This window comes from Prionailurus viverrinus, chromosome A2, assembly GCF_022837055.1.
Source record: "Prionailurus viverrinus isolate Anna chromosome A2, UM_Priviv_1.0, whole genome shotgun sequence".
Lineage (NCBI taxonomy): Eukaryota > Metazoa > Chordata > Mammalia > Carnivora > Felidae > Prionailurus > Prionailurus viverrinus.
In genome coordinates this window covers 56,778,863-56,805,432 of record NC_062562.1, presented here as the reverse complement: position 1 = coordinate 56,805,432, position 26,570 = coordinate 56,778,863, and the positions used below count along the sequence as shown (strand labels likewise).

Genomic DNA, 26,570 nt, shown 5'->3' with positions numbered 1-26,570 from the left:
CAAACCTAGAAATGATCTCGCTTCAAAGCATTTTGACCACTCCCGAGGCCTTCCCTGAACACCAGGGAGGAACCTCAACCCCGTTGATAAAGGTGTCTACAGATACAAGCAAACCCCGAGAATTTCCCATTGTTCTTTGCATTCTGGGAAAGGCTGCGTGCCGGTCTTCCCCAGGTTTGGGGCGTCTCAGTTGTATACCCTTGAGAACTTGTGGGCACCCAGTCTTAGGATTGGTTTTAGCACAAGCGTTGCCTTTTGTAGCATTTCGCCGAAATCGGAGCCCGCAGTACACTTCTGGATCCACTGGAGAGTGGCATCTTTCCCATAACGGGTGCTTCGAGGAACGTGGCTAATTATTTCTTTCATCAGATGCCCTAGGGTAAGGATTCATTCTGTTTCCAGCCGGTGTCAATGCCAGCACGGTGTCCAAACCCCCACTCCTTACTTAACTCCTCTTTGGTCCTCCAAGGGACGTTGGGGTCGATATGTAGTTAAGTCTATCTTTGGCACGAAAGCTCTTCCAGAGGGTCTTGGAGTCTTTGACGGGCTGCCAGCATGGTTCCCTTGGGCAGTCGGTCCACTGTGTGGCGTCTTCCGCAGCGGACGATGGCTGATGGGTCACCGCTGCACCCAGCTCTTCCTTGTCTTTGACCCGTGGCACCGTCCCCATCCGTGAACACGTCCACGTCTGGATGCTCCGATGGCAGCTTGTCCAGTCGGGATGGCTGCGATCAGCTTGTTCAGCTTTCCGTGTGTCTCTGGTGACCTTTCTGAGTGGCCCTTAGATCACCGGGCCACTTTTCTCTCACGTGTACCTCGGGTGGTCTGGCTTCGGTTTGCGGGGCTTCAGGGAAAAGCAGTGTTCGTTCTCAGTGCTTCCAGTCAACACGGTGGGAGAAAACTGGAAACCTTAGTTTGGAGAGTCAGGGTCAGATATTCAAGGAAACCACAAGAATTCAGGACCCAGCCCAGGTGTATAGACAACCAACGAACCCTCCAAGACGGTTCTTCCAACTCTGATCTTACATTTTCACAGGCGTGTTACTGGAACAGTCTCTCTCTCTGAAACCACCCTCATCTCCACCAAAGACAGCCAGATTAGGACACGTTTGTTTGTAAAATTGTCCAGTTGAAGCTGGGCCCTGTTTACACAAGCGCCATCACGACGGTGATTGGTCATATAGGTGTTTGGTTTTTTCAATCTGCTTCGCTGGAACTTTTCGTAAGGAATGTCAGATTGAACTTTTAACAGCCTTGTCAGGCTAAAGAAGCCAAGCCAGATACTGGCCATCAGCCTTTGCCTGCCATACCTATAGGTGTGGGTGGCTCCCTCTCTTCTCGAGATCCCCCAAATACCCTGAGGTTCCTGCACCTGCCAGGAAGTGATGACCTTCCTTATTCGCCTGGTAGGGCTGCTGGAAACTTTGTAAGCAAGGTACGAGGCAAGTTTTCCAAGGGGCTTCATTGGCTCGGCAAAGTCAACCTTAATTAGCTCCTTAAAGCTCTCTGATTGTAGCTGAGTCTAGGCATATCTCCCTCAACTATGACATTCCAGTCAAAGCCTTGGCAACATGACCAATGTTTCCAGTGGCGTCCTGTTGCAAGGAGAACGGATTCGTATCGAACTTCTGCAAATAAATACACTGCCGTGAAAGTACGAGAATACTCCCTGAGAGTTTTGAATTCTGGTGGTACCAGGTAGGGAGAAAGGGATAAATGTTTCCTATCTGTTTATGAAGAAATTAGTTACCAAACGTCTGCCAAATGTCATGGGCAGACTTAAATTTAGAAGAGCAAACATTAGAGGACCAGCAATGTTTACACAAGTGTCTGTTTGAAAGCAGGTTCCCCATTAGTTCTGGGAATTCTTACTAAGCTTAGCTTGATGATCCTGAAGGGATCAGAGAGCTGTATTTGTCAATGCAGTGCAGCTGGCAAGGAGATTCTGTGACACACGATACTTCAGTAGTTAGTATTACAAGCGATGACGCTATACCAGGACATATCAAAACCTTAGGAATCTTATAAAATCTCTAGGACACTTAGAGCAATCACCCATACAACAAAGCCTAAGAAGGTTCCTCATCGCTTATTTGACGATGCCTCCCGTGTCATTTGACACACCGGGGAATAAGCCTAATTCGTCAAAAAGACTTCCATTCACAAGCTGGGTTTTTGGAAGTTGGTGAAATACCAGAAGGTTTCAAAACACGTGCCTAAATAGGATTACAGATCATTACAAAACAGGATACTTATTTAGCCGGGATGGTGAGAAGAGATTCTCAAGGTAAATGCAGACAGCAAGGTAACTGGAGCTGTGAGCAAACCTTAGCTCTCTTCACACTGAGCAGATTCAACTTTCTTAAGTAAGCAAAGACCTAACAAAGACAAGACATAGGAACTTTGTTTTTCTAGGCAGATTAAAGATAAAGAAAAACCTCTGTTGATAATGTAGACCCATCATCTAAGAAGCCTCTGTCACATGAACAGCGAGAAAACCCAAATTCCAGTCTTATACCGCTGTACTTTGGATATTAAAACTCATTCGTTGCAACAAAATGAATTTTTAAAAAGATATGCAGTCCCTTCTTTCTTCCTCCGTGTCACCTCCCACGTTGATACATACTTATTTGGACAAGGACATCCAGGGCACTGCATGGGTCTGAGTTCTTGGGGCGGGTGTTGGGATGTGCTGACCAGAATCTCCGGCAGGAACCCGGGTCTCCCAGCCATAGCAATGCTGCCTACAGCCTTCGACGCTCAGACATCATCAGGGATCGCCGTGACTGTAGGCAGCGGCCTTGCCAAGGGCATTGCCCGCTGCCCAGGTGGTCACATCCAAAGACGCTTACGAAGAGCCAGCCCCTTTCACCTAAGTTTGGATGCTTCCGAAGGGCAGTCCAACTTTCGGGACGGCTCAGAGAGTCGGCTAAGGCTTCCGTTGAAGTGTCACTGCTCAACTTCTGCCTGACATCGTTCTCTGCCTCCCCCTTCTCTTCCCCGGGGGTCGATCGCTGCCCTCATAAACTTGTTTCTTACATGCGAAACTCCAGAATCTCGGTCCCGACCACTCATAGCATTTCTTTCGAAAGATTCCCTTCTCGCAAACCTTCTGCAATTTTCCCTTTCGCATTCCTTCAGATTTTGTCCTACGTTTTCCCCTCTTTGTTTTTTTTTAAATTTTGTTTGAGAGAGAGAGAGAGAGCACAAGCGGGGGAGGGGGGGAGAGAGAGACACAGAGAGACACACAGAGAGAGAATCTCAAGCAGGCTCCACTTGGAGCCTGACAGGGGGCTCAATCCCACAACTCTGGGATTATGACTTGCGCAGAGGTCAGGAGCGGGATGCTCAACAGACTGAGCCACCCAGGTACCCCAAGTTTTCCCTCTTTGAATAACCAGTCTCACTTTCACTAAATACAGAATTTTTCCCTTATTTTTTCAAGTAGCCTTAATTACATGTGTTAAAATTATTTACATCTGTCTGTCTGTCCTTCGCTTGCCCGTAAAGCTTCAGAAGCCATTGGACAGGGCTCTAACGTCTTTTTCTTTTCCATCACATTTTGTGACAGTCACAACGCCAACAGCTGGTTTGACTTACAGTAAACACAAGCAGAGTGAAACTATCATATTTAATGTTGGCAATTCTAAAGACTAATGTCCATTTTCACGAAACAAACAACGTTACATCAGCTTTCATACCAAATATTTTCCAAGATCACTTGAACTTGAAAGACACCTGGGGTTAGTTTCTATCTTTCTGAGTTTTAGAATGCCCAGTTCTTTTTTTTCTTTTAATTTTTTTAATGTTTATTTACTTTTGAGAGAGAGAGAGAGAGAGAGAGACAGAGAGAGACAGAGCGTGAATGGGGGAGGATTAGAGAGAGAGGGAGACACAGAATCTCAAGCAGGCTCCAGGCTCTGAGCCCTCAGCACAGAGCCCTACGTGGGGCTCGAACCCACAGACCACAAGATCATGACCTGGGCTGAAGTCAGACGCTTAACCGACCGAGCCACCCAGGCGCCCCTAGAACACCCAGTTCTTACAAGCACTTGCCTTCAAACCAGCTAAGTAGAGCACTTTTACAAATTAAGTTTCACAACCACCACCCGGAGGTAGAGAAACTATCTCACATTTACAACATACATAGACACACGTACCATTCCACAAGCAGGGTGCAAGCAAAACCTTAAAGGCCCAGTTTCCTAATATCTCCCTTTTACAAAACACAGCTAAGTGCGAGATGGTCTTACCATTTACGGATCCCTTCATCGGTCGTCTTTCTCAGGAGTCTGATGAATATTGTGGTGGAGCAGAGTTGCCAAAAACAAACGATGGCCTCGTTTGGGAGACACCAGCCCATAGGGCTGGATGTGCAGATAGATTGTCCTTTCCCAGTGTCCAACGAGGACATGGCTTGTTGTATTCAAAGATGCCCAAAGCAGTCAAAGCAGCTGACAGACCAACTGAAGCCCAGGTTACCTCCGTGAATTCTCCCCTCCCCACCCCACCCCCTGCCGCGCTTCAGCTGTGTCCAGTCTGCGGTGTGGCCCATCCGTTGTGGACGGAGGCTCGCAGAAGAGGTCCATAGATGTTCAGCCTGATTCTGGAGACACTGCTGGTCCTCTCTTTCCACAGACAAGAGAAAGGTCTCTTTTGTCGCTGAGAAAATAACTCATCTGGCTGGATATTTTAGAAAACTCCTCTGGTGACTGTCTGGAAGGTGGCCCAGAGATATGTAGGGTGCATCAAAGCAATGGCGGCCTGATAGAATTAGTTAGGAAGTGTTCTTTCCTGAATTTTTTGGAAGAGTTTGAGAAGATTGGTGTCAATTCTTCCGATGTTTGGTAGAATTCACCAGTGAGGCTGTCAGATCCGGGGCTTTTTTTGGTCAAGTGGTCTTCGATTACAGCCTCAATCTCCTCCCTAGTTATGTACGAATCTCTTCCGATTTTCTCTTTCTTTGTGATTTAGTCTTAGTAGGTTTTCTAGGTCTAGAAGTTTGTCCATTGTATCTGGATTCTCCAATTAGCTGGAATACACTTGCTGATAGCACTCTAACCCTTTCTACGTCTGTAAGGAGTCAGCGGCAGTGCAGTCATTGAGTCTTCTCTGCCTCCACCGGCAATCCGGCTAGCAGTTTGGTGTTTTCAAAGGACCAGCTCTTGGGTCCATTGATTTTCTCTTTCGTTTCTCTAGCCTCTGTTTCATTTATCTCCGCTCTAATCTTTATTATTTCCTTCCCTTTGCTACCTTTGGCTTTTTCTAGTTTCTTAAGTTGCACGTCTATGGTGTTGATTTAAGATCTGTCTTGATGTTTACTGTGAGCGTTTACAGCTATCAATTTCCCCCTCGCCACTGCTTTGTTGTTTTCCAGGAGTTTTGACGCGTCGTGTTTCATGTCCCTTCACCTCTACGTATTTTCGCATTCCACTGTGATTTCTTCTTCGACACATTGGTTCTTGGAGAGTGTGTGTTCAGTTTTCACAGCTTTTTAAATTTTCCACTCTTCCTTCTGTTACCCATTTCTGACTTCATCTTCTTGTGGTTGGAAAAGATACTTTGTATGCTATCTATCTTGTAAAATCTACTGAGACTTACCTCGTGACCTAATGCAAAGACTGTCTCAGAGAAGGTCCCGCGTGCCGTTATTGTTGGGTGGCGTCCCGTGCCCGTCTGGTAGATCTGGTTGGGCTATCGTGTTCTTCAAATCTTCTGTGTCCTTACTTAACTTCTGTCTGGTTGTTCTGTCCATTATTGACAGTGGGATATGGAAGGCTCCAACGATTATTATAGAACTATTTTTCCCTTCAGTTCTGTCGATAATGGCCTCTCATTATGTGTGTAAATGTTTATCTTGCTGTACTGAACCTCTTAATTCATATAAAATGTCCTTCTTTGTCTCTTGTAACATTTTCTGATTTAACGTCTGTTTTGTCTGGTATTATTACAGCCACTCCACCCTTTCTTTTGGCTACTATTTGCATGGAGTATCTTTTTCCTTCCTTTCAAGTTCAACTTTTTTGTGTCTTTGGATCTGAGTCCCTTCTAGGTAACAGATAGTTGGATCCTATGTTTTTATCCATCTCACTAATCTGTTTAATCTGCTTACATTTAAAGTCATTACTGATAAGGAAGGAATTCCTTCCGTGGTTTGCTCTTTGTTTTCTATATGCCTTAATTGCTTTCTGTCTCAAATTTTCTGCATGACTATCTTCTTTTGCATTTAGTTGATTTTTTTTTTGTAGTGAAACATTTTAATTCCCTTCTCATTTCCTTTTGTGTATGTTCTGTGGCGTGTGTGTGTGTGTGTGTGTCTGTGTGTGTGTGCTTGCGTGTGGTTACCATGGGATTGCTTTTAACATCCTAAAGTTACAACATTGTAGTGTCAATTTATACCAGCTTAACCTCAATAACACATGAAAACTCAGCTACTTTACAGCCCTGACCCCACCTTCTGTCAGTTGTTAATGTCACAAAATTACATCTTTATGCATCTTGGGTCCAAAAGCATAGATGAATAATTAGGTTTTTAAATATATCAGTCTCTTAACATAGAGAACAAAAAGTAGAGCTACAGACCAAAGTCATAACAGTACTAGCGTTCATAATTGTCTGTCTGTTTACTTTTACCGGAGATTATGTCTTCAGAAAGCTTCGAGTTACTTGTTCAGTGCCCTTTCATTTCAACCTGAAGGACCCCCTTCACTGCAGGGCCGGTCTACTCATCAGGGCAAGGCTTTCAGCTTTGGTTGATCTGGGAAGGTCTTCATTTCTTCCTCATTTTGGAAGGACAGTTTTCCCAAATGTAGGATTCTTGGTTGACAGCTTTTTTCCTTCAATGCTTTAAACACATCAACCCATGCCTTCTAGCCTCCAAGGTTTCTGATGAGAAATCTCCTCACAACCTTATCAGTGAACATATGATGAAAAGCAATCTTCCTCTGAGCTTTATAGATGTTAATAATGAGCCTTATCGTGTTTTACACAACACAACATTTCCTTATACGTTGTAGCACCATTTTGAGACCAGGAACTGGGTATTTTAAGTGTAGACATTACGAGGTCTATACAAGCCAAAATTACAGTTTTCTAAACTTGAAGTGAAAAGGCCACTGAACCATCTTATAGATGTTTATTTCTAACAAAGTAAATATCAATCTTGAAAAGCCCACACAAACAAACAAAAAGCCCATTGGGGGTCTTTTTTTTTATTGAGTAAAGGGGTTTTGGGAATAAAAAGTGAGGAAACCACTGTGGTCTCAGACATCCCAGCCATGATTGCCTAATTGGCCCATTTCTTGCTGTGCCCTCACAAAGCCCCATTGTGAAGTCATGGCAAGACCTGTCTATATAAGACCCTGGCTCGGCTGGGTGTTTGGTCTTTACAGCCCAGGAAGCTTTGGTGACCTGTCGGCCTTTGACCCTAGCTAGTTTGATTTCGACTTCTCTTTTTTTCATTTTGTTTATTTTTTTATTTTCATTTTTCTTTTTTCTCTACTCTTTTTCTCTCCCAATTTTTTTTGCCTTTTTCTGTTTTTACTTTTTTCTTTTTTTTTTCTCCTTTTTTAGTTTTTCTTTTTCTCAATTTTTCTTCGTTTCCTCCCTTCATTTTCTGTGTGTGTGTGTGTGTGTGTGTGTGTGTGAGTGTGTGTGTGCGCGTGTGTGTTTTTCATTTGTTTTTTTTGTGTTAGCGTTTTAGTACAGTTAGTATAGTTCATATTGTTAGTATAGTTCATAAGCTTAGTATTGTTAGTATTGGCAAATTTTGTAGGTTGGTATTGTTGGTTAGCATAGTCCGTGTAATTAGCATTATTTAGCGTTAGTATAGTTAGTAGGTCACCATCCTTCAGGGGCGTAAGGCCATTACCGCTGGTGAGGAGGACCTCTGTATTTACGAGACCACCAGTGAGGGCAGCGTCGCCACGATGAAGCTGACCCCGCACATCCTAACCGGGAAGCAGTCTGATGTGAAGTTCATCAGGAAAACCCAGAAGGACCCCACTGGCCTCCAGGGACTTTGTCGTGAAGCCCAGAATATGAAGACCTCAAGTCACCCAGGTATTGTCAAGTCACTCGAGGTGATCAACACCAAGGAAACGTTAGTCCTCCATTCAACATATGTAAGCAGAGACAACCTGCGTGACAATTTTACACACCGTGGCCAAGTGACGGAGGAGGTTCCAGAGAAATTCTGCCAGCTGTTATCGGTTGTGGAGTACTGCCACCAACAAGGTATGATCGGCGGGTATCAGAAGCTGGAGACACTGCTCTTTGGCAAGAAGCTGAAGGTAAAACACACGGGGGTTGGACTGAGCTTCCGGTTTGCTGGCTACAAACTCCATACTTTCTGGGACAGCCCCCCTTATTCTGCCCCGCGACTCTTCCTGCAGCAAAGGGAGGACACCCCTTCCGCAAATGCTTGGAGCCTGGGGGTGGTTTGGTACTGCTTGGCCACCGGGTTTGAGCCGTTTGAGGGGGAAGTCTTCTGGGAAGCAGAACGAAATATGGAAAACAGGGAACAGAGTGCCCTGATTTTCATGTCCCTGGAGAGTGAAAACATGTGGTACACGTTAACCACTATCCAGCCCACGATCTACACACCAACCACAGTCCGCTGCTGGAGCTCCATCGCAACCTGTTCCAGCACAGGCCTGTCCTCAGAGCGGAGTAGTCTGACCTCCGAAGGGACCAGCATCGTGACCACGATTAGCGGGCCCAGATACAACTCACCAGCCACAAACTCCGACACCAGCAGTGAATACAGGCAGCCAGGGAGGATGTCCCTAGAGCCAAAAAATCAGGTTCTCAAACCTCTTGAGAAATTCAAAAATTTATTCAAAAAAAACAATAAAATAGAACCCCAAAAAATTGCAAATAAATGAGAGCCATAAGAGAGCCACGTGTCCGTGCCTTTATTTTATTTTGTTTTTTAACTTTAACGGGACTTAAATGTTTGTTTTGAAACAGAAGGGACAGTGCGAGTGGGGGAGGGACAGAGAGAGAATCCCAAGTCTACTCTGTGCTATCAGCTCGGAGCCCGACGCGGGGCTCCAGCTCACAAAACAGATGGTGACCTGAGCAAGACCAAGAGTGGGACGCTTGGGCCACTGAGGCCCACCCAGGAGCCCCGTCCCTGCGTTTTAAGTGCAGGGAACGATGCTGAGCTCCAGGAAGCCCGGGGACATGGCACAGGAGATTGGCCAGGGCGACGGGTGGGACCAGATCCAGATCAGCTTCACAGGCTGGAGGAGTGTGGTGGGATAGTGACCTGCTGGATTTGGAGTTGTAGGAAGCACAAGGTGGAGGTGGTGAAGTTTTGGAGTGATGGGGGGTTCGTGGGTCTGGAGCCGATGGCCAAGGAAGAATTCGTGAAGAAATCTTTGGTGCAAAAAGGTGATTTTATTAAAGCACGGGGACAGGTCCCATGGGCAGGGAGAGCAGCACTGGCGTCGTGACGGGTTAGGGGGAGAGCCAGAGTTCCTTGGAGACTTACTCTAGGACTCAAGGTTCCAGGACCTTGAGGGGCTAGCTGTTGCCAGGAAAATGCCATTTCTTGCCGTTTAATGAAACCTCAGCCATGAGACCCTTTAGATGGATCTGGGCAGGCCATAAGCGTGGAGGCTGATTGCCAGCATATATGTTGCAGGGGTTGAGATGAAGTAGATTTGTCATTATTTGTCATAGTGGCGTGTGGGCAGCGGGGGCCCCGGGGGTGGGTCACAATGGGGTATGGGCAACGGGAGCCCGGGGGGTGGGTCACAATGGCGTGTGGGGAGCGGGAGCCCCGGGGGTGGGTCACAATGGGGTATGGGCAGCGGGAGTCCGGGGGGTGGGTCACAATGGCGTGTGGGTAACAGGAGCCCGGGGGCTGGGTCACAATGGCGTGTGGGCAGCGGGGTCGCCGGGGGTGGGTCACAATGGCGTGTGGGCAATGGGAGCCCCGGGTCCCCTTGCAGGGACTGCCCACCTGGTGGGGAAGGAATGAGCTGGGTGGAAACACTCTGGATATCACCCTCTCTTTCCTGTGCACCCACTGGGGACCAGACCTCAGCCGGTGGATGTCCCAGCTCTCCCTCCCCCACCCTCCCCCCTGCTGTCCCCCTCCTCCCTTCTGCCCTGGCTCCGGACTCACCTGCTCTCACTGGCCACAGGTGCAGGGTCCATCATGGCCCCCTTCCCTTCATGTCTCACTTTGGCCACCTCCAGAAGCTGACTTGGATGACCACGCATAGCAGGCTCTTTTTGCCCAGATGTTGGGTCAACAGTAATCCACTCATCTCACTGGAAAGTCTTAAGACACCACATAAAACCAAATCATGGCTCTGTGCCCTCTGTATACATGACACAGAACCCCAATATAACAGACTGGTGAGCAAGGAGGTGGGGTGAGATCAGAGGGTCCCTAGTAATGGCCCCCGAGGTGGAACTACTGAGAGGCTTGTCACCTCTGGGTCCCCCAGGAGATTCATTCCTCTCTCCCCTTCATTCCCGACCAGAAACACTCCAGATTTGTGCCAGCAGACTGCTTGACTGTACTGTGTTTTAAAGGACAAGGAGTGCATAATTCACTCATTTGTTCACTCAACAAACACGTTTACATGATGGTATATATGGTGGAGGTTCCATGGGGCACAGGACCCAGTTCCTGCCCTTGAGAGCTGAGGCCACCGGGAATAGGTAAGGGAGCGTGGAGTGCAGTTCCAGAGTCAGGTTCAGATCGCAGCTCTACCGCTGACTCGCCGTGTGACCTTGGGGAAGTCACTTAACCTCTCGGGGCCTCAGTCTTCCCCCCTATAAAATGCATACACTAGTGATGCCCGCCTCGAGGACAGCTGTGAAATTGAAATAAGGTCATTTAGAGAAGCTCTGGGAACACTGCCCAGGGCAAAGTGCGGCAAGTATTTACTGCTCATTTAGCGGCCATTACTGAGCACCTACTGTGTGCCAGGCACCAGGGATGCAGCAGTGATGGAGACACTGATGGGGTGCTAGGCCCCGGAGGGGTAGACAGGTGAGCAGTGCGGAATACCCAGGAGACCCCAGGTGTGGGAAAGCAGAGGCTCCTGGGGATCACACTCCCTCCACCTTGTCCTGCCCTGAACCTACAGCTGCTGGCCCCTCCTGCTCACCTGCCAGCCAGACCCCATTGTCCTGCGGCATCTGGGGAGCGCTTTGCCAATTGCCTGCCTCAAAGGTGCACTTGTCCTAGCTCTTGCCAGCTGGGGGGCCTCAGGACACTGCCTTGGCCTCTCATCACGTGCTTTGTTTCTGTGAGGGAGGACCCAGCCCCTTCCACGGGGGTTCAGCGAGGAGCAGGGGACAGAGTGGATGGCATCCAGCCAGCAGGGTCAGCTCCTGCGGTGACCGGGAAGCAGCTGGTCAGCTTTAAACACACCTGCAGCCCCCCTGTGGCTCACGGAGCCTCGTGGTCTGTCGTCTGCAGAGGTGGCCCAGGGCTGGTGATCTATCTGTGCCCCAGGTGTGGTGGACGGGGGTTAATTAAAAAGGTGGCTGGGAGATGAATTTCTGGAAACACAAATTGGAAACCAGTGGAAGCTATTGATCTGCCTAATGGGAAGCCGATGGTTTCTGAGCGTGCAGAGAGCTCTGGCTCAGGCAGGTGGCAGGAATCGATGTGTCCCCTTTCCCGAGCTGATCGGCCCCAGGTGCACTGGGAACATGGGTCGGGGAGGGGCCGAGGAGGTGCCATACAGTTCTGTGTCTGAACCTTCCTCATCTTGGCTATTGAGAACACCCAGGGCAAAGGAGACCCCGTGGCTTTCTGTGCCTGTGTGGACCCCAAGGCTCTAAATTCCTGTAAGGTGGACTAATGCTCCTGCTACAAAAATTTTCTTTTGAGGTTTTGTGAATCCCAAGCCCTCCCACCACTGAAAGTCAAGTCTGGAACTCTAAAAAGGAGGCATAGGGAGGGAGGCCACATGGAGGAGAGGAAGGGTTCTATACAGGTTGCTATATGTCCATGGAGCCCATCCTTCCTCTGCCTCCCTGTCCCTCCCTTCTTCTTCTGTCACCCACTCCCCTTTCTCTGTTATAGCCGAAATTGGTCATAGCCCCGTGGAAGAAGAAAGATGCCTGATGTGTCACGAGGGAGGCGAGGGATCCTTTGGAGGCATGCCCAGTGGGAGGACTTTCTTTTTCTTCCGGTTGAGTCTAGTTTCTCTTCACTCTTTGAACACTTGGAGACATGAATTAATTCCCCTGGTCACTGTGTCACTCATTGGTCACCTCACTCGGCTGCTCACCACATCCATGTCTTCCCATCTTTATTTAGCTCAGCCTTTTTTTTTCAAGCAAGAAGGGAGATTTCTTAGGAGAACATAGACAGCCCAAGGACAAGCAGAGAATAGAGTAGCTGGTCCTCCCCAAAGACGGGAGCCAGCAACTGTTTAAGACATGAGAAGCCAAGCCTGCTGTATCTTCTCGCCATTCTGGCGTCACACATTCACTCACCTCTGCTCCCCTTTGTACATCACTAGACCCTTCCATCTTTTAAATCTCTTGGCTTCTCTCCGTTTCCACTGCCATGACCCTAGTGTAAAGTACTTTTCTTTTTTTTTTTGCCTGGCAAACTGAGGCAGCCTCCTGAATTTTCTCCCAAATCCCACCCTTGCCCACTTCCAATCTGTGTCTCTCACTACAGCCAGAGGGATTTTTAGAAATGAACAGTTTATTCAACAGATTTCACTGATCCTAGGAAAGACGTCAAACTCATAAGCACGGTGTGGAACTGGATTACCACTCCCCCACATTCGGTGCCCTGTATCGAAGTGCCCTGCTCGGTTGGAGGATTATACAGCACGGCCCATGTTGTCCTCAGGCATGGCAGAGGGGCTGCTGAACAGTGAAAACAGATGTGAGCACACGCGTGAAGAACCAGTGAGTAATTTACCACTTTTCTTTTCCTTTTTCCACGACAATGGCAATATTCCAGATAGAGACAGACTGCTCTGTCAACCTGAGTGCAGAGGGGAGAGGAGACGAAGGAGAGCCACATGAGCATGTAGTCTGAGACATAAAGAAACTTTATTGTAGGCCACTGAGATTTAGAGAATTGTGTGTTATGCAGCGTAACCCATCCTAGCCTAACCGATACGCATAATCCATGAACTCTTGCCCATCGCCCCATTGCTTTGCTGAGGCACCACTGGCCTTTCGGTCCTTACACCAGTTGCTCCCTCCCACCTTACAACATTTGTCTGTGACTCTCTCTCTCCTGGGAAAGTTCTTCACTCCCACTGTTGGGCAGTTGACAGTTACTCACCAATGAGGTCTTGGCTTCGCTGTGAAGTACTCAGGAAAGGATGGCCTGGTCCCTGTTCAGAATACCTAGAATTTACCTTCTTTGTCATTAGAGCTCTTTCACTACACTCTAAGTTGGAGGAAAACAGAGCCCAAGGGTTTAGATCATGCTTCTTTGAGGCCCTACTCCACCCCCCACCAATGTGCCCGGGCCCATGCTGAGGGGCTGGAGGTAAGGGGGTACATCAGTCCTGCGCCCTGCTCCCACAACCTGCCCGTGACGGGGGAGATAGGTGTGCAAGCAGCAGCATTTGAACCCATTATGATCGTTCTAGCAGGAAATTAGTGTAACGAGGCCAGCCAGGAGGCAAGGAAGAGGGGGAGTCAGAGATGGCTTTGAGGAGGATTTGGAGGTGTCCAGGTGGGGGGAGCTTCCTGGGAGAGTGGGCGATGGGGGGATCTGATGGAGGGATTGTAGGGCAAGAAGTGGTGCCCAGAGTTTCCAGGACTTGAAAGAGGATGAACCCAGGAGAAGTTGGAACCAGAAGTAAATAGCTGGCATCTGTGTGTATTCCTGGGAACACAAGTGAGCGTTCCTGTTGGAGTGCCTTTGCAAGCTCATGGTGTTGGCTTCTTGGGGTCGAGGGATGGTGATAACGATGACAGTGGGTTCCAAGCCCTTTCACACAGTGGATATCAGTGGCAGGCTCTGATCCGAGGGTGTGGTGGGCGTGTGTGGGCAGCTGTGTTCCCGGACACAGCAGCGGGAGAGACATCTTTGTCTCCACTCTGCTCATTGGACACGTCTGGATGCCTTAAATTTCTGACTTTGTCTTCTAAGAAAACCCACCACGGTTCTTTCTAGTGAATCAAGGCTTCCTGTGTACACAGCCCAGTAGTCATTTAAAACGTGTATCAGGTGAACAAAATGAAAGAGAGACGAATCGCCGAAGCATCACGTCCCTGGGTATGATGTCTCTCCGCGTGATCTTGTTGTTAAAAGAATCCGCAGGGACCAGGATGAAACCAGATGCTCCATGATTAGGGGCTGTGGTCACTCAGCAGGCCCCTGCTCTGGGGAAGTGAGGTGTTTCCTGGGGTTTGAGGGCCCTGATGGGACATGACAGAAAAGCTTCTCAGCCTCCCAGAAGGTTGGAGGGTGGGCAGTGATGCTGGAAAAGTCACCCCCCTCTGTGTCCCTTGAGTCTCTCGCTGTTGGAATAGGGAGGGAGGTACCATTCCCCGACTGCCAACCTCACTGGCTGTGCGGCTGAGGCAGTAGGTGGACAGTTCTCGGAGAAGCCCATCGATTCCAAGGAATTGTGGCTGTTTGATGGTATTATCTTCATGCGGGTGTGAGGTGGACCCTGCTGGGCTCCCCATACTGGAGGGGACAGACACCCACAGAAACTGGACCAGACCCAGCACACAAGCTCTCCTCGGGAAAGCTGATCTCTGTGTGGTGGTTGTCTAGAGGAAGGGACGTCAGCGCTCACTGGAGGGGATGGGGGGGTGGGGTGGGAGGTAGATGGAATAGCACAACCAAGGAGGAGTCTTTTGAGCTGGGACCAGAAGGGGAGGAAGAGGGGACAGGCGGGGGCAGGGGGGGCAGGTAGGGAGGGGATCAGAGGAGCAAAGGCCTGCAGGCCCCGCAGGCCTAGGCGGTGGTGCAAGGAACGCCATCCTCCTGCCTCAGAGAGCTGGTTGAATCTGGCACAACGGGGCCGCTTCCACGGCTCTCTGGGCTAGAGGGTGAAGCTGAGCTCCTGCCTGGCCCTCCGCCCGTCTTGCCGTTTTCAGGTCCAGCAGAGCTCACCCGCAGAGCGGAGACGTGAGCCTGCCCACCCGACGGATGGGAGCACGGGCTCTGGTCAGATGATGGGGGGGCCAGGGGCCCCCCCGCGGCGGACCGGAGGCCACAGGCGTGGGCAGTGTAGACGCTGAGGCTGCACGCTGCCAGGGTCCGGCTAGGGTCAGTTCCAAAGCCAGTCGGCTCCTCCCTAGGGCCCCTGCCTCTCAGACTAGCTAGTGCCTGCTGGTGAGGCTTCAGAACCTTCCAGGCCACAGCTGGAGGGATCTGGATCTCTCCAGATCAGCAGGAAGGTATCACTTAGTGTGCCCTCTCAGACTGGCATCCCTGGCAGCCTGCAGGGCCCAGCTGCGGAGCCCAACGCTGCGTGTCTGTGCTCCATGTGAAACAGTGCTGCAATCCATGAGTAGTGTCCGCAGCGGGTGAGGAAGGGGAGACCTGGGTTATGCACGCCAGCCATTTGCCACTCCTGGTACACCCCCTCATTTTGCATATGGAGAAACTGAGGCCCAGAGGGAAGAATGCCCTCGTCCAATTGCCTGTCCTTTCACTTCCCGCTCTGGCCTCTCGACGGAACTCTTGGTACCCCCCGTGACACCACGTGAAAACAGTCAACTATGTGTGTGACAAGGAAATCATAGTGGATGTGTCTGGACCCACACCATGTTTCTCTTCTTGTTTTTCTCCTTTGCCTCTGTTCTGTGTTAATACTTGGTGTGTTTCGTGCATTATGAAGGATGGTGGGACAATGAACATCCCTGGGCCCGCAGCTCAACTCCAGAACTAGAACGTTCCCAGTCACTTCCATCTTCTCCTTGCCTGGAGGTCACCCCTCTCTGCAATTTGGTGTTTGTTTGTTTGCCATTGTCTTGCTCACAGGCCGACTGAATAAGCCTAAACATTAGATTGCTTCTTTGTTCTCAAGCTCTAAAAACTTGCTCTCTGTATGTAGGTCTCTAAAATTTGCATTTTTGTACTCAACATTTCCCTCTCTCTGAGCTTGAGCTGTGCTGCTGTGTAGCTGGAGTTTGCTGTCACCGGTGTGGAAAGAAATTGTGTGACTGTGCTACAATTTCTTTTTGCATTGCTCTGTCAATGAGTATCTGGGTCATTTCCTCTCTCCCCCTCCTCTTGCTAAGAGTGCTGCGACGAACTCTTCTTGGGTGTGCCTTGTGTGGCTCCTGGGAGTGGATTTGCAGGGTGCTAAGGCATGGGACTGGTCAACCTAACAAGAAAAGGCCAAAGCGGTTTTCAGTGTGGCCAGACCAGGTTTCACACTCATCAACCGTGGGTGCCAGCTGATCTCCATCCTCTCAGACCCTCGGTGCTGTCAGATGTCACATGTCTTCCTCACTGTGAGCCTGATGGATGTGAAATCTCTCACGGGGACCTTACCTTGCACTTCCCTGCATCCTCGTGACATCGGGCAGCTTTTCCCGTGTTCATCTGTGCACTCCGTTTCCTCCTCTACGACATGCCTGCTGTGGTCTTTTTGCTCATTGCCTCTCTTCTTCCTGTGGATTTGTAGGACTTCTTTATGTATTCTGGATACTGATCCTTTGCTAGTTGTACATATGCCAAAGGTCTTCTGCTTTTAGTGATTTGTCTTTTCACCCGTCATTTGGTGAAAGGAAATTTACATTTTACTGCAGTCAAAACTATCGTTTTTTTTTTTTATGCTTACTGAGCTTTTAACACCTTGGTAAAGAAATTGTTCCCAACGCCAAGTTTGCAAAGATATTCCCCCAGAATACCCCCCTCTTCAACTTCTCTCTTTCAAATATAGATTTTTAATGTGTCTGGAATGGGTTCCGATGTCCCAGCACCGTTTACTAACTGGGCCGCCTTTCTCCACTCACATGTCAAGAAGCCTTTTTAAAACTCCTAAGTATTGAGCTCTTCAGATCTCTGATCATTTGTAGCACACCTGCAGTCATTGATGCCTGCTGTCCGCGTGTTCTCCCCTCTCCCTCTTTTTACCATTGCGATCCCTGGTACGTGCAGGTGCCCCAGGAGGCCCTGTGTAGCCATGTATGGATTTTTTTTCTATGTTTCTTTCTTTATCATTTTTTGAGAAGGAGAGAGAGAGAGAGAGTGGGGAAGGGGCAGAGACAGAGAATCTCCGAAGCAGGCTCCATGCTGTCGGTGCAGAGCCCGATGTGGGGCTCGGTCCCCTGACTATGAGATCGTGACCTGGGCTGACAGCAAGAGTCAGACGCTTAACCAACGGAGTCACCCAGGCGCCCCATCCATGGATGTTTTTGTGAGGATGAGGAAACAGGAGCACAGAGGAGGGTTGAGTTTGTACCACGAGACTGCATGGTCCCTTTGGACCCCGACCAGGCCCTAGCTCTCCCTCCTGGTGACTGGTCCAGGACCCAGGGATGGGTCTGCCATGGGGCCCCTCACGGAGTACAGAAGAGCTTTGTCCCTGAACCCTGGATCCATGGTGGGTCTGGGCCTGCCCTGGGCCTCCTTGGCCCTGGAGGGTGCCCTCCCCGGCTTCCGAGGCTGAGCCAGGCCAGCCGGTGTTGCTCCTGTTTGCGGCCGGGGAGTCCCAGCTCCAGTTAGAGACTTCTCTCTTTTGTAGGCTCTAGAAACTCTGAGAAGGGCCCTAAATGGTGGGCCCTCGATTAAGGGGTTTCAGAAGGCAGGAGCCCCAGGGACGCCTTGCTTTGGGAAGCCCCTTGTGTTCCAGGGAACTGCTCTCTGTGGCCACCTCAAGACGAGGTGTTTTTGACAAACATGTGTCACCTGCATGACACTTGTAAGCAGTTATGCCATGGCCATAAATCTGGGCTTGTGCTGCCGAGTGCGATACCGGCTCCTACATGTGGCTGAAGCACTGCCAACAGTGTCTCTGCTGGTTTGTCTGGCAGTGGGGGGTGCCAGGCTGCTTCAGGACACATCGGCTCCCAGTCAGTGGCTGTATGCTATGAAGGTCCCAACGCCGACGTCTTTCTCAGCATCCCACTCCCCTTCCTAACCTTCGCTGGCTCCCACTGGATGTCTCACAATGTGGACACTTTTGCACCCAGTCATGCTAATTGCTCTGAAAAGAAATAAAGCGGGAGGAGGGTGCAGGGAGTGACGCAGGCCATTTGTAAGAATGATCTGTGATCTCCGGTTTGTTTAACAAACCTACTGGGTCAGAGCCTGAAGCAAATGGTGGGGAGCTGTGCGGGTATCCGGGAAGAGCATGCTAGTCAGGAGAGCTGCACATGCAAAGGCCCGGAGGTCAGGTTGGGTCTTATGGGTTGGAGGCAGGTGTGTCTGGAGTGCAGTGAGAGGCGCAAAGCTGGGAGCAGGGTGGGAGTAGGGAGCATCGTGTGGGATGGTGAGGCATTTGGCTTTCACCTGGAGTGTCATGGAAAGTGGCTGGAAGGCCCTGGGTAAGCCCAGGAAACCACAGAGGAGGCCAGATGGCTTAGGCGCAGCCACTCCCGGGCCAACTATACCTTGGTCGTAACTGTGCTGACTGTAGATCCTAGCTGTAGAGCAGAACCCAGGTGACAGCAAACATGAGGGCCAGGTGACGGTCCCGAGGCCACCAGTCCATCTGTCTGCAGCCAGGCCTCTGCCTATAGATCCTGCAGCCTGTGCATCCTGCCCAGAATGCTGGGATGCCGGGATCAGTTAGTTTCTGCTGCGGAATAACCACCCCGAAATGTAGCGGCTTGCACCAACTGTTGATTTAGCTGAGCAGCTAGCTGGTCGGGCAGGTCTTCCAGGCTCCCTCAAGCATGTGTGGTCAATGGCAGGGGTCGGCTGATTGCCGGCTGGCTGTCGGCCGGGGCGACTAGGGGCGGTGGTGAGTAGGCTACACGTGTCCCATTCTTCCAGGAGGCCGTCTGGGCTTCTGCACATGGTGGTGCCAGGGTCCCGAGAGGGTGGGCACGCAAGGCCACGAGGCTCTTTGAGGCCTACGCCTGAAATTGGCACGGCATCATTTCCACCACATTCTGTCGGCCAGAACAAGTCACGGAGCCAAGGCAGATTCAAAGCGGGGGGATCTAGACCCGACCCCTGATGGGAAGAGCTGCCCCATCATAGTGCAAAGGGTACGGAGACAGGGGGGTGGAGGAACAGAGCTATTTAGGGATCAACTGCAGTGTCCCGTGTTCTGGAGAGAGGAGCAAGGCAGGAGCCAGTGCCCCAGAACAGTCAGCCATGGCTATGTCTCTGTCGCCCTGAAGAAACCAGACCCCCACAATCCAGGACTAGGCAGAGGAAGCTCGGACCATTTGTTCCTTTGTCACCAAATGCCACCTAGCCAGTAGCGATAGACTCAACAGTCCCCGTGGAGGTGTCTTTTCTCTGGGATGCTTACACCCAGGACTGCGGAGGACTGCGGAGATCATATGGAACATCGCACACCTTTGGCACCACCTCTTCCAGGAAGCCCTCCAGGCTTCTTCTGGGCTCTCCCAGGCTCACCCCCCTCCCCCCGTCACAAAGACAGTGTACTTGTGTCCCTCATTGGCTCATGTGTGTGTCAGCCTCCTGAGTCAGAAAGGCCAAGGCCTGAGGACGGGGCTGTGTCTCACTCACCCCGAATCCCTACTCCTAGCTGGGAGTGTGCACTGAGGATGAGGCTGGCAAGGTATGGGTATACTGGGGACCTGCATTCAGTGCTGACTCACAGTTGATGTCTGCAAGGGAAGGGGAGGGTCACTGTACCTGGTAGCAGGCCCCAGATGAGCTCGACCTGGAGCCGGGACGGGGGGTGCTGGGAATGATGGTGGATGCAGGCAGCAGCCAGAGCTCAGCAGAGCAAGGGCAGAGACCAGTCCTCTTGCAGACAGAAATGGGTCTCAAGCTCTGGGCGCCAGCACCAAGGCAGGAAGGCAGCCCACAGGAGAGCATGCAGAGAAGCCACTCCAGGTGTTCAAGGCCAGCACTGGGCAGATGGAAAGGCAGGCAGGACCTGCCAACCTTGAGGAAAAAAGAAACATCAGCCACGTTTGGCTATAGTCAGCTTTGGTTTACTGGAGTTTCCCTTGCCTGAGATCCACTGTACCCAAAATCAATATTATTAGCATTAAAAAAGAGAAAGAAGCCAAGTAGGATGTAGCAACCCCGAATGCACTGTGGTTTCGGTGCCATCACAGGGCAGGAGAAAAATCTTCATCACCTTCTCATGCATACCAGAGACAAGGGAGGGAAGAATGGAGGCGGGGGGGTGGGTTGGGGTGGGGAGCGGTCTTCACTTGGCCTCCAGGAGTGCCTCCCTGGGGCTCATAGTGAGTTAAGCCAGCCAGGCCTGCTAGTGTGCCAGCTCGTCCTGCCCACCTGGCGTCAGCACCATTGCGCCGGCCTGGGCCGGGCCGTCTCCCTTGGGGAGAGAGCTTGAAGCTTTTGCAGTTTGTAGTGGTCTGTTGTATTTAGAAACCCGAGCATCCCAGGGTCATAAATTACCTTGAACTAGTTTGCTAACCCTTGTGACTCGGTACAGCGCCTTCTCAGAGGCGGCCAGTTATGTCACGGACTGAGGGAGGCGTGGCCCAGTCCCCGCAGTCAGGCAGCGTGTGCCCGGCCTGGCGTGGATGGTAGCCACCCAGGACCACGGGGACGATGCAGGGAGGTGCCGCAGGTCTGTGCACGGCATTTCTATGGAAATGCACTCCAGAGGGGAGAAGGGTCTGTGAGTCCATGAAGTGGGATTCTCACTCCCAGCACGTGGTCGTGAGAGCTATACCACATGGAAGAGGCAGAGCGCACCGTGTAGTTCAGCATTCCTGTTACGTCCCTGCTGGAGGATCAGCTCCTGCTTGCACCTTCCCAGGGATGGGGGCTCATCGCTGCCTGAGACATTGCACACTGACAGGAAGTTAGCTTCCCGCAAATTCCAGCTCCATCATCTGGGTACATGTTCTGAATCCGTGCTTGCAACGGCCTGGACAGAGTGGGAGGCCGTTGCAAGGCTGCTGGCCAGCTAGGACGGCTCTCCCAGCCTTTCCTCCATTGCCACAGCCCTCTGGTCACAACAGGTGTTAAAGGGCCCTTCTGGTTACACATTCCGAGTGTTACCCCTGCACTACAAGTTCATTGGCCACAGCAATGTTGACATCAAGAGAAACACGTGTCATTTTCTCATCTCTACAAAGAGCTCCAGCCCCCTCCCCGTTGTTGTATTCAGAAAGCAGAGGGGCGACCCACACTTTCTGGGGTCATGGGGAGGAGATTCAGGTGTGAAGGGATCATCTGCTTGTAATGTGGGATCCAGTTCCAGGATCCCCTGGCGTTCCTTGAAATTTGCTGGAGAAACAGAACCCATTTGATGTTCAAAACCAGGCTTCCAACAGAATGGGACAGCTGAAACGGCCCAAAAATGGACAAACCACATGAAACAGGTTTTGAAGACACTGAATGAACATCAGGCAACAATGGACAGTGATCCCTAAGAGGAGGGAAGTGATCTCTGTGGTGCTCTGAGCATCTTCCTTGGGAAGAGGTCATGACCCAACGTGGCAGGTGGTGGTGTGTGTGTGTGTGTGTGTGTGCACGTGCACATGTGTGTGTGTGTGTGTGTGTGTGTGTGTGTAGTAAGGGAGGGGAGGACAGAGCCTGGAGTCCTCCCTGAGTTAAAGAGGTGGAGCTGAGTGTCTGGAAAGACCAAAGCAGCTAGAGCTCACCACAAGTATCAAAGAGGACTGCACGGCATGAAGGGAGTACTCAGGACATCTGCAGAGTTTCTCCCTTGGGTATTCAGTGGAGTGCTGGCTAGGACATGTGTGAGAGAAACTGGGAAATTAACTATCCAAAAGAAGTTGGAGGTAGCAAGTGTCTGCTCTTGCCAGCCAGACTAGAAAACCTCATGATGCCTGGGACATTCGCTCAAGTATTCTGAACAGACTTGCCCCAGTAGTAGGAAAGGATTAGCCCTAAGCCAAGCACTGCTGAATTTGACAACCTTAAAAACAAGACACTAAAGGATCAAGTTATTTCCACATAACTTACCATGTCCCAGAACAAAGCTCAAGGTGGTTTAGAGGAATACAAAAATATCCAGCAGGGCGAAATTCACAAAGTCTGACGTCCAGTGAAAAGTTTTATGGCATGGAAACAGGCAAGAAAATATGACCCATATGAGAAGAAAAATTAATCAAACTGGCCCAAAATAAACACTGATGCTAGAATTAGCAGAAAAGGCCATTAAAATAGTTATTATAATTGCATTCCATATGTTCAACAGGTTGTGTATAAACATGCAAGATTTTTTTTTAACTTGTAAAGATTAAACTCTAATGCAGTCACAAAAAATATTCGAATAATTTTTAAAAAGGGTTAGGAAAAGAAGAAAAATATAACAAGGAACCAATGAGATAGAAAGAAAACAAACAGATATGTCTAATCATTTCAGTATTCATATTAAATGTAAATGGCCTAAATACACTAATTAAAAGGGAGTGATTGTCAGATATGGTGGGGTTTTTTTTTAATGTTTATTTTTGAGAGAGAGAGAGAGAGAGAGAGAAAGCAAGCGGGGGGCTGGGGGAGTGGGTAGAAAGAGGGAGACACAGAATCCAAAGCAGGCTCCAGGCTCTGAGCTGTCAGCACAGAGCCCAGCCCAGGGCTGGAACCCACAAACTGTGAGATCATGACTTGAACTGAAGTCTGATGCTTAATTGACCAAGCCACCTAGGCACCCCAGATTAGATGTTTTTAAAAAGCAAGAACCATGTACTACCTACAAGAAATACCTTAAATATAAAGATGCAAATATGTTAAAAGTAAAAGGATGGAAAACAGATGTAATAAACCAGGGGCCACCAGAAGGAAGCAGGGCTCATGACTGAGCCAGAGAAGGCTAGGGGAGCCAGGAGCTCCCATAGGAGGTGCACCTGAGAGATCCTCTGCTCATGAGTCAGGGGTGGGGTCACTGCCCATGACATTTGCCAGTTATGCCACCAATGGCAGTCCTACCGGTGCCCTTTCTTGAGTTCTGTGTGTGAGCCCTGTCTACCTCTTCACAGTCTGGGCATCTCCGGTTTGCACAATTGCAATCCACTGTGGCTGTGAGGGGAGGGAGGATGGGAGGTGCCACTAATAGCCCCACTTTACAGAGGAGCCACGGCTCACCACCTGTCAGAGTCCTGTGGGTCTTTATTGAGATCCATAGACTATTCTGGCAGAGCAGGGCCTCAGAAATCATTGAATATGAGCCCCCCTTATAGGCAGAGAAACTGAGGTTCAGGAGTTGAGCACAACTTCCAATGGTTAACATTCTGGAGTCCTAGACTTCCCCGCTTTAGGGGCGCAGTTTGGTGAGCTCATCAAGACCCCTAGAAGCTGCCCTCCCCCAGCAGTCACAGCTTACTAAAGCAACCAGGATGACCTGATCTATAAATGGGGTCCTGACGATCCGCTATCACCACCCTCCCCCTACCCCCACAGGCTGCTCACCCTCACAGCCTCGCAAAGGGGCCATGCACCCTAACGTGAGCCTCCTCGGGGCACAAAAGGGTTGCCAGACTGAGGATTGGAGGGAACCCACACTAAGCAGCTGGATTGGCCTGAGTGGGCAGCATCTCTTGGGCTGCTCTTGTCCAAAAGCTGCCATACCCCGATACAGACAGAAGTGAGCATGCCTGTGTTCCAGCAAAACTTGACTTACAAAAGCAGGCAGCAAGCCAACTTTGGCTCAAGACCCATAGTTGGTCAGCCTTTGTTCTACATATAGCAAGTCCCATGATAACCCAGATTCATCAGCCTGACTCCAGGCCAAGCGGCAGACCTGCTACGGGCCCAGGGCAGAGTAGGGTACTGGGGGGCACAGAACTGGGCCTGGGTTCCATGTTCCGTCATGCACTATAATCCTAGCAACTTGCTTGACGTCTCTGGGCCTCACTGTCCACACCTGAAGGCTGGATCCGGGGTGCAAACTCAGAGCTGCTGGGGTCACATTACCACGTATCAGAGAAAGGCTGGCTGGTGGGGAGACTTGGGCCCATCTAAGGACTCAGCTGGCTTCTCCATTGCCGCCAATCATCGCTGATAGGGACACTGGCCCCCAACATTTCAGAAGTCACAGGCCACGTTTAGATGTGAACCCTCGTGGTTGTATGCTGGCCACTGACTCAGGCCAGCCTGACTTGTGTGGGGCCGACCACACCCACAAGCCGTGTCCCTTTGCGACCCCTCAGCTCAGGGCTTGTCTGCTTTTACTAGGGGACAGAGAAGACTGACTTTCCCAACAGACGCTGTCTTCAGGTTTGAAACGAGTTGCGGGGGGGGGGGGGGGGGGAGGCGCAAACATTACAAATAGACTCCCTTGCCTCACCCGTGCGCCTGTGTTCATTTCCACCTGGTAATAACCTTCCAAGGCCTTCCATGTTGAGCTCACATATCTCAGACTTAGCCTGTGCAAAACCTTCTTGGCTGGGTTTTTCTTAATCATTTGCTCAGTGGGTGTATTATTTGACATGTAATTGTCTTCCTGGGAGATTAACTTTCAGGGCCCTAATGGTCTTTATTAAAATAAAGAGAGTGGTAAATTCCAGCCCTGTCCCATGGGGCATGCAGGAGACCCAGCACACCTCATACTGGGCGCACGCATGAAGACGTTCCTCTCAGTGGGAAAGGGTCACCAGCCTGCACGTTCTCCAAGCCCTCCTCCTTCATTAGACTGACGCTGAAGGAGTGAAGGAGCTCCTGGTGGATCCGAGGAGTTGGGATGCTGCTGCCCCCTGGAGGGCCCAGAGCCTGGTGTCGCGGTCAGGAGGATGTGGATTCGAGTCCTAACCTATCCAGCAATGAGGCCATGTGACCTCGGCAAGGTCCACCACTCTCTGAGCTCCAGGGTCCTGGGCAGCAAAGTGAAGCCGCTGGTGGGGACTTAGTAGAAATACTCTTCCTGGGAGTCTGTGCTGAGCTCCAGCTTTGAGAGCACTGGTTATCCTGCAGGGCACAGTTAGCGGTCTGCGACCCACATGCTGCCTTATCCCTGTGTGTCTCCTGAGTGTGCAGCTCTGTTCAGCTCCTGGTTCCCCTCCCCAGCCCCTCTATGCATTCATTCATTGTCTCTTTCCTTCCTTCCTTCTCACACTCAGTCCATTCTCCACTGGACAGCCAGAGGGATCCCGATAAAAGCTAGGTCAGTGCCAGCCCCTCAGCCCCCTACCATGGGCTCCCTCCTCACGCACAGTGAGAAACAGCGTCCTCCCCATAACCCTCATGGTCCTGATCATCTGCCCCATCATCCTTCTGCCCTCATCTCTTCCTGCGGTCACTGGCTGGGTTCCAGGCACACTCCTGCCCCAGGGCCTTTGCACTGGCAATGCCTTCTGCCTGGCTCACTCTTCCCCCCGGACACCTGCGTGGCGCCCTCACCATCAAGTCTTTACATGGTTTCATCTCCTGGGGGCCTTCCCTGACCAGCCTGTTTGTACTTGCAACATTAACCCCTTCCCCTGAGAGGGTATTTCTATCCACGGTGCACGTCACCGTGTGCCAGATTTGGTTTGCTGTCATTCCCCTCACTGGAAAGCGGACATCCTGCAGGCAGGCCTGACCCAGGGCAGGTGCTAGGAGCTCTTGCCTGCCTCTGGCAGACCTGGATTATTTCCACCCAGCCTTGAGGGATGTGGTCTTTAGTTTGGATGGAGGGCCCATTTCAGTCTCCTGCTGCCTTAGCAGTGCCCTGAGCCCAGGGTAAGTTCTGGAGGGCTGCACAACGCCCAGCTCACCCGGCAGCCCCTGGTCCGTTCCCTCCATTGTCAGAGCCAGGAATTCCGCAGCCTGGCCCAGTGCCCAGCCCCTGCGATGCTCCGCTGATTCAGCGGAGGGGAGCACCTACTTCCTGTGGGCCAGGGACTCCTAGCCCCGTTCTTTCCCTTTTGCTCTTTGTGGATGGCACCGCCCCAAAGCAGGCCCCTAGCCTATCATCCTCCAGAGACAAAAACAGCCGGTTTGTGCCTCCCTGGCCACCCCTGCTTGTCCTCTCAGGACTGGCCTTGGCCCTGTTGTGCCCTGGCTGCCCAGGACCTTGACAGGTGGCATCTCAGAGCACATCAGCTTACGCGTGCACAGCTCTGCATAGGGCCTTGGTCCCTGGGGCAGCGAGCACCTTATCCCTACAGGTGCCAGGAGGGTCCATGCAGAGTAGGGTGGTTCATTCAAGTCGTGTCATGCGTCCATATGTCTGTCTGTCCTTTCAGTAAATAGTCACCAAGCAGCTGTTCTCTGCCTGGCCCTGCTGTGTATGCTGGGAACAGGATGAAGCCCTGTCCCGATGGGGCCGGCCTCCCCTCTCCAAGCCTTAGTGCCCTCCTGTGTCAAATGAGAATAATAACATTGGCTTCCCAGGAGGCTGTGAGGAGTACATGAGACAGATATAGAACAGCATCAACAAATGTTTTCTGTCAAGGGCCAGACAGGAAATATTTTAGGCTCTGTGGGCCATACAGTCTGTCATCACCACTCAGTTCTGCAGATGCCCCAGCCATTGACGACATGTCAACGGTGGGTGTGTGGCTGCATTCCAGTGAGACCTTAG

The 26,570-nt window shown here is 50.9% G+C and overlaps 1 long non-coding RNA gene across 3 annotated transcripts in view; it reads left to right on the top strand.

Moving 5' to 3' along the window:
* The window catches only part of LOC125149071 (uncharacterized), a 105,017-nt gene that overhangs the window by 13,298 nt on the left and 65,149 nt on the right, over window positions 1-26,570 (top strand). For all 3 annotated transcript variants that reach the window (XR_007145802.1, XR_007145801.1, XR_007145803.1), the window contains exon 3: window positions 12,719-12,900. This is a non-coding gene — a long non-coding RNA (uncharacterized LOC125149071). The remainder of the gene's footprint in view (window positions 1-12,718; window positions 12,901-26,570) is intronic.